The sequence below is a fragment of the Macrobrachium rosenbergii genome, chromosome 25, assembly GCF_040412425.1.
Source record: "Macrobrachium rosenbergii isolate ZJJX-2024 chromosome 25, ASM4041242v1, whole genome shotgun sequence".
Taxonomy (NCBI): domain Eukaryota; kingdom Metazoa; phylum Arthropoda; class Malacostraca; order Decapoda; family Palaemonidae; genus Macrobrachium; species Macrobrachium rosenbergii.
In genome coordinates, this window is record NC_089765.1 from 39072948 (window position 1) to 39081909 (window position 8962).

Below are 8962 nucleotides of genomic sequence, written 5' to 3' on the forward strand. Positions count from 1 at the left end.
CAAACCTTTTGTTTTTGTGCGGTGAGTGAGTGCACGAGATTTAATACGTATTCTAAGAAAGTGATGTCGTGTGTTATGTTATAAATTAAATCAACAGATCTTGTGGAATGATTCTGGTTGATTACTGACTCTTTTTAATACCAAAAATGGCTGTATAACTGCGCTATTGATTGTAATTCATTCTGATCATTAACATTCCTATGTCAACCAATTTTTGAGCTATCGCCAGCACGTCCTTTGCTCCAGGCAAAGTTTGATTACGCATCTTTCAATTAAGTACATGCTTAAACATCGCGGTTGAGTTGAACAAACAAAAAGCTTTCCAGCATTTGAGTGTGTGTGTGTGTGCTTTTTTTTAGGAGCTACCTAATTTTTCCTTTTCATTTCTACTGGAAATGATTACTGTGGCGTGACTGAATACACACACACATATATGTATGTATATATATACACACTTTTAATCAAGTGTTCTTATATATATATATATATATATATATATATATATATATATATATATATATATATATATATATATATATATATATATATATATGTGTGTGTATGAATCTAAATAATGTAATTCATTTATGTATATAAATAATATACATTTTATACTGTGTATATATATACATATATATATATATATATATATATATATATATATCTATATATATATATAAATATATATATATATATATATATATATATATATATACATATACATATACAGAAAACTTTTGATTAAAAGTAACTAAAATCTGAAAGTACTTCGTAGTTCATGGATGATATATATCAACAAACCTTTCAAAACATATTAAAGACAACAAAAAGTCGTCAAAATTTTTGCCAACACATCTTTAAGAATTCGTCACGCTGGAAAAACGAAAAAAAAAAAAATTCAACGCTATCGCTATAATCGAGACCGGCATGGGAAAATCCCGCTTGAAAATAACTGAAAATGCAACAGTTGGTGTTTAAATGATACAATGTAACAGCAGGACGCAAAACATGTGGGACAAACTGTCAAAAAAGCAAGACAAACACATGTATCATTGGTGGTGAAAATACAGATTCATTTATCGTTTGCTACGAGATTTCACTGTTGTTATGATTGGAATCCGTTTAAAAAAACTGTATATATTTATATATATACATATAATATATATATATATATATATATATATATATATATATATATATATATATATTTATATATATTTATATATATATTATAGATATATATATGTATACTCTATATGTGTGTGTAATTATGTATATACATATATATATATATTATATATAAATTAAAGTATATTATTTATATACATATATGATTTACATAATGTATTCATACATTATACATTACATATATAATGTACAGTATATATATATATATATGTATATATATGTATATATATATATATATATATATATACATATATATACATATATATATATACTGTACATTATATATGTGTAATGTATAATGTATGAATACATTATGTAAATCATATATGTATATAAATAATATACTTTAATTTATATATAATATATATATATATGTATATACATAATTACACACACATATAGAGTATACATATATATATCTATAATATATATATATAAATATATATAAATATATATATATATATATATATATATATATATATATATATATATATATATATATATATATATATATATATATACATATACGTGTTGTGGCTTCAGACCTTCAATCTCCCCGATACAGATAACAGAAAGCATGGAACAGAGGAAATCATTTATTACTGCGACATTCCTTTACAGACGGTCCAGTTTCCTGCATTTTTCTTGCAATGCATTTTGCGTCTAATGAAACCCATTACTTACAAATATCTCTGTAATGTTGTTTTTGTCACTTCGTAAATTTCAACATTCTCTCTTGATTGGTCGGTTATTCTTACGATGATTTCTCAGCTTTTTTTATTTACTGATGTGCCTACTGCAAACTATATTGTATTTTCTACAAAGGGCCTCACACATCCATTCTTATCCATGTTTCTGTAAGTCTCTTTTTCATACACATGCACAAATATATTTTACTGGAGGTAATGTTCCTACAAAGACAGCAATCACGTCTTGGAATGACATTGTTTGAATTACGTACCTTGTGTTCACGGCAAGTTGCGACCTCAGAAGTCTGTGGTTGCTTTTAATAGAAGTCTTCCTTGCCACTTTTCCTTTGGCAGAAGTAGGAACTCTGTTGCTCGTGATTCCGAGTCTTTTATTTACCCTACTGCTGGTTAAGTTAACAGCTCTCCTAGGGAGGGCTGGCCCGAAGGATTACATTTGTTTTACGTGGCTAAGAACCAATTGGTTACCTAGCAACGGAGTTCTTCGTTGGAGGGGTGGGTAGAGCTCTCGGCTAGCACGCTGTTGGCCCAGCGTTCGACTCTCCTACCAGCCAATGAAGAATTTGAGGAATTTATTTCTGGTGATAGAAATTCATTTCTCGCTATAATGTGGTTCGGATTCAACAATAAGCTGTAGGTCCCGTTGCTAGGTAACCAGTTGGTTGTTAGCCACGTTAAATATATATAATCCTTCAGGCCAGCCCTAGGAGAGCTGTTACTCAGCTCAGTGGTCTGGTTAAACTAAGATATACTTAACTTTAACCTAGCACCGGGACCTAAAGCTTTAACCTAGCTTAGGGACCTACAGCTTACTGTGGAATCCGAACCACATTATGACGAGAAATGAAATTCTGTCACCAGAAATAAAATCCTCTAATTCTTCATTGGCCGGTCGGAGAGTTGAACGCCGCGCTGGGCCAACAGCGTACTAGCCGAAAGCTCTACCCACCCCTCCAATGAAGAACTTTCCTACTGCTGATTTTACTCCTTTACTTAACAGGGAATTTTTCTTCTGAGCAATTTTCCCATTGTAAATCTTTATCCTACTTACAGGTTTCTCTTCAATATCATTTAAACAATTGTATTTTAGGTCATAAAAGCTAAACAATAAATATATTCAAAATTATGCTCGGGTTTCTCCCCTTTTCAGAGAACAAAAAAAGTTAAGCATATCCTAGTTTAACCAGACCACTGAGCTGGTTAAGAGCTCTCCTAGGGCTGGCCCGAAGGATTAGATTTATTTTACGTGGCTAAGAACCAACTGGTTACCTAGCAACGGGAAGATAGATATATATACATATAAACATGTATACATAATGTGTGTGTATAAACACCATATAAAGAGCAGGAGCCATCGGTTAAAAAATTAATTGTCAAACTTTTAGAAAATAAAAATTTGATACATTTACTCAAAGAAGACACAAGCCTGCGACAAGAATGGTGCTACTGGCTTACTCATACAGAAAAAGAACCCAGGGCCTTGGAAACCTACTTAAATATCAGGACCTGAATGACGTAATTGCTTTAATTAACTCTGTGAAATAAGGGAACCATACGGCAATATACGAGACCGATTACTATTTCGAATGTATTTGTAGTAAAAATCGGAATTTTTCTAAATTATTCACTATGCTGCGACAATGAGGATGGGTCTATTCCGGCTACAGCAAAATGTATCTGAATTCGACTTTATTCCTTCCTCGTAGCAGAGTTCTTCAGCTCGTCCTCACCCTAACCGAATGTACGCGCCTTCGATTCGCCTCCATGAAAGTGGGGTTTTCTTAATTAGTTTTCCGTAAAAGAAAACTACTGAGATGGCTATTTGTCTGTCCGTCCGCACTTTTTCTGTCCGCCCTCCTCAGACCTTAAAAACTACTGAGGCTAGAGGAGTGCAAATTGGTACGTTGATCATCCACCCTCCAATCATCAAACATGCCAAATTGCAGCGCTCTAGCCTCAGTAGTTTTTATTTGATTTAGGTTAAAGTTAGCCATAATCGTGCGTCTGGCAGCGCTATAGGACAGGCCATCACCGGGCCGTAGCTGAAAGCTTCATGGGCCACGGTTCATACAGCATTATACGCTGTAAAGAAAACTCGATTGCGCCGAAGAAACTTAGACGCATTTTTCACTTGTTTTATTTTCATTTCGGACATTCCTGGTTTTGTAGTAAGGAGCGTATCCTTATAATAAAATTTTCCACAAATTTAAATATTGGCCAATAATATAATTAAACTGGCTCTCTGGTTATTACAACTAAATACGCATCTGATAATGTGACCTGTAGCTTTTAAATTTAAAATAACATTATGCAATACCGATTTAATGGACATTAATTTGAAGTTGCATACAATAAAAGTTATACTTGTTGACTAATTGGTCAACACCAAATCACTCGTTTCTTCTCTTACTGATGCTGATGATGACAAAAATAATAATATGCACACATTGCAACGGCATCCAACAAAAAGAGTCAAAAACTTGCAAAGTAAGATTCCAAAGAATAAAATGCCCAATTGGTAAGGAAATGGGACACGAAGCTGATTAAAAATAAACATAATGAAATGACATATAATAAATTATCAAGAAAATTCAGGTTTATGGTTACGGTACTTCAAACATGTCAGCCTCGTTTGGACCAAAACAGATATACAGTTTCCAGAGAGAGAGAGAGAGAGAGAGAGAGAGAGAGAGAGAGAGAGAGAGAGAGAGAGAGAGAGAGAGAGGATAAACTGTCAATTCTTAACTGCGACCACCCTGCTATAAAAGCTTCCCTGTTTACCAAACCGGTCTCTCACAGTTTCTTCTCCTGTAATTAAATAGACATGATGATTACACGCGCAGTGAAGAAGAGCCACAAGATACAGTATATATACAAAAAAGACTTCCGTGATTATAGGTCTACAGACGAAAACAATAAAGGCTTCTTTAGGCCTCGTTCCCCCGAGTATTTTCAATGAAACACTCTCTTAGGCCTATGTTTTCCTAATGAACTTGGGGCTGCTATGAACGCCACTGGTCGTGTACAGAACCCACGCTAATAGCTTAATAAATGCTCAAGTCAAAAGGTTTAAAATGTAATCAGGCAAATACATTTTATTTCTATATAAAGATATCTGCATTGTTTTAACATGAAAATTGATGAAGAATATATCCAGACAACAAGTCTAGCTCACCGAAATCATTCTTGAACATCCTATGACTAAAACCCTTAGGGTTTGTTCTCACTCTGAGAGAGGAAGAAAGCCGCAATACATGCACCGCATGGTATTAACATGACTATGTAATTACTTAATTCATCCCTCTCTCTCTCTCTCTCTCTCTCTCTCTCTCTCTCTCTCTCTCTCTCTCCAGCTCACTTCGAACTATTGAATAGAGCTACATTTTGTTTTGCATACTCGTACATACTTACACACAAGTGCACGCACCTTATATTCCACCATTCCAATTAGACTGGCTGCAGATGGGTTTTAACCCGTTTAACATCTCGGGACTAGCTTACTAGCCAGTGTCTTTCTCTACCATGGCTGCGACCCAACACTATCGACTAACCATTAGTTCAGAGATTTACTGCCTAGGCTAATAGGGAGATAATGGCTCCTAAGAAAACAAATCCAAAAGCATTTACCCTTGTGAGAATGAGTTCTAATCTACATACATACACACACACATATATACACTCTCTCTCTCTCTTTCTCTCTCTCTCTCTCTCTCTCTCTCTCTCTCTCTCTCTATATATATATATATATATATATATATATATATATATATATAAGTGCAACCCACAGGAAAGTAACAGTCAGAAGATCTGTACCCCGAAGATGCGTAAACAGACAACGCGAAAGCGCTAGGTACGGATCTTCTGACTGTTATTTTCCTGTGGTTTGCGCTTATACTAAATCATAATCATCTCTGTGATTTTCTGAGTACACACACACACACATATATATATATATATATATATATATATATATATATATATATATATATTTATATCACACATTACCACAGGTAAAAATAAGAGATGGGGTGTAGGTCCTGACCAGTTTCGACTTTATTTCTAGTGGCTTGGAAATGACGTCGAAACCGGTCAGACCTACACCTCTCTCTTATTTTTCACCTGTGGTAATGTGTGATAAATGAATCACGTAAAAAAGTTATTATAATCATCATTTATATAATATATATAAATATATATATCCATATATATATATATATATATATATATATATATATATATATATATATATAATGTGGGTATGTATATTTGGTATATATATGCACATATTACAGTGATCTTAGATATGTGAGAATATTGGTGGAAAATAGTTTGAACACATTTTACATCAAGTTTCACTTGCCAACTGTTTGTAAAGTAGTTTGAATTGAGAAACGTGATTTAGAAAACACTGTGTTCGGTTTCTTTGAGACCCAAGTTCTAGAATGACATTTCAGGAATCGCAGAGACCTCCTCTGATCAGATTTCAGAATGACTCTTTTAGAATCTCCGATACTATGAGATATTGCGCAATGGGCGTGTGCATGTTATCCTTTTACCAGTGCACTTGTTGAAGGAATGGATGAAAGAAAAGCCTTTCCCAAAAGCGTGAGAAGGAGAAAAAAAGTGTTTATCGTTTTATCATGTAAAATTGCTTGCGACAAGAATCTGTAATAACAAATCCGAGTGGATCTTTCTTGTTTGTCCGCCCCGGGTGGGGGCGAGTTAGGTAGGGGATCGGAAGGGTAGCGGAGACATGACGGGAAGCGCCAAGTTCCAGCGCAGCGTAGCGCGCGCCATCAAGCTCGTAATAGTAATAATAAAAAAGAGGGTTTATAGTCGGTTGTTATGTTAATCAAGAACTGTTCCCAGATATCTTGCCCTCTCTTTATTGTGCCTAAACTTCGGTATTATCCACACTGAAGAGTGGAGGAAGCTTGTCGAAAATGTTTGCAAATTCATATACTCAGACTTACGAAATTGTGGTTTTAATGCTTTGGATGGAGGCTAACTCGCTTCTGACTTTTGTCTCTTGGCTGTGAATTACTCGGCGAACGAGATAAATCAATAGCAAAGCGAGCCGTGCTGGCGTTTGTTCAGCGGTCGACGTTAGCAACATTGATGCAGGAGGCGATGCAGCTTTATAGTTTGATCACAATAGAACAATTAACAAACACACAAGTATTACATTAGTTTTTAGTAATACAGACAAACACACACACATATATATATATATATATATATATATATATATATATATATATATATATATATATATATATATATATATGCTTGTGTATATATGTGTTTATATATATATATATATATATATATATATATATATATATATATATATATAATGATGATTATAGTCACTTTTGTACACGATTCATTTATCACACATTACCACGGGTGAAAAATAAGAGACGGGGTGTAGGTCCTACACCCCCTCTCTTATTTTTCACCTGTGGTAATGTGTAATATATATATATATATATATATATATATATATATATATATATATATATATATATATATATATATATATATACTGTATATATATATATATATATATATATATATATATATATATATATATATATATATATATATATATACAACATATAATATAGGTATTTGTCATTCTACTGAAGCAAAAAATCTAATATCTTAATAGCAAAATTTCATTAGGTATTACATTTTTGTAATTGTTGCCACAGTTATTCTGAAGGTTAAAATATATATCTTTACTTGTTTGACCATACATAGGGTCGAATGTAACAATTGTTCAACTGTTGTCATTTCGCAAAAGTGTGTATCGTTAAAAACTGATATAATAGATGCGTATTGTTAATGTTTTTATTTTAAATAATTGATTTTAGTTGTTCGTTGTTCTTATATTCTGATCAAACTATAAAGCTGCATCGTCTTTCGGCAACAAAGTTGCCAATTTCCATCTGCCAGCAGATGCCAGCACGAACAGCTTCGCAATTTATTCAGCTCGTTCGTCGAGAAGTTCACAGTTAAGAGACGAAAGTCAGCAACGAGTTAACCTCTATTCAAAGTAATAAAACCACAATTTCGTAGGGTTGATTATATCAATTCACAAACATTTTTGACACGCTTCGTCCCCTCTTCAGTGCAGTTAATACCATATATTTGGCACAACAAAGAGAGGGCGAGGTGTCTTGAAACTGTTCATGAGTAAAATATCAAAAGCCTCTGATCCATTTTTTTTTTTTTTTTTACGTGACAAAATGACAAAGACTTTTTTTTCGTATTTTGTCGCAGATTCCAAAATTGCCCCTTTAAAATCTGATCAGGGAAGGCCCCTGCTAATCCAGAAATATCAGCCTAGACTTGGCCTCAATGAAACGGAAAACTAAAACTAGATTCTCGATTCATTGTTTGTTTTGCAAATAGTTATCACTTAAAACTTGATATAAAATACATATTAAATCTATTTTGCCTCAATATTCTCACATATCTAAGAACAGCTGTTTAGATTAAAACACCAATTGTGTAAATGATACCAGTTCCATTAAATATCAATGATGTCCCCTATCTAAGTATTGTAAGCTGCTATAGAACGGATAAGACAACCCATAAATAAAAAAAAGTAAATAATGACCCTTCCACGCTCCAAATCTGCTACATGTCACTTTCATATTTCGATCTCACGGAAAGTCTGCATCATATATGCAGTTTTTACCGGACCTACTGCATTTATTAGCTAAAGGCATCAGTCAAGTGAATCCGGAACTCACTCAACCAGGTTTATCTACAGTTTAAAAACCAAGAAGATGGAAGGGCGCTAAAACCTCCATATTTATGGTGTAGTTCTTGAACGCTGAAGTCTCACCTGACTGACATGAGAAGTCTAGAAGACTAGACAGTCTTCGTGTTTGAAAACGTAATTAGGATCTATGACAGAATCAATAGCCGATATTTTAGTTTTCGATTCTGAAGGATAAGAGACTGAAGGAGAAAACAGAGCGACTGAAAAATGCTGACACACCACAGTCCTGATAAGCTTTTCATTCTTGTGGCATCTGGAGAGCTGGTGAGCT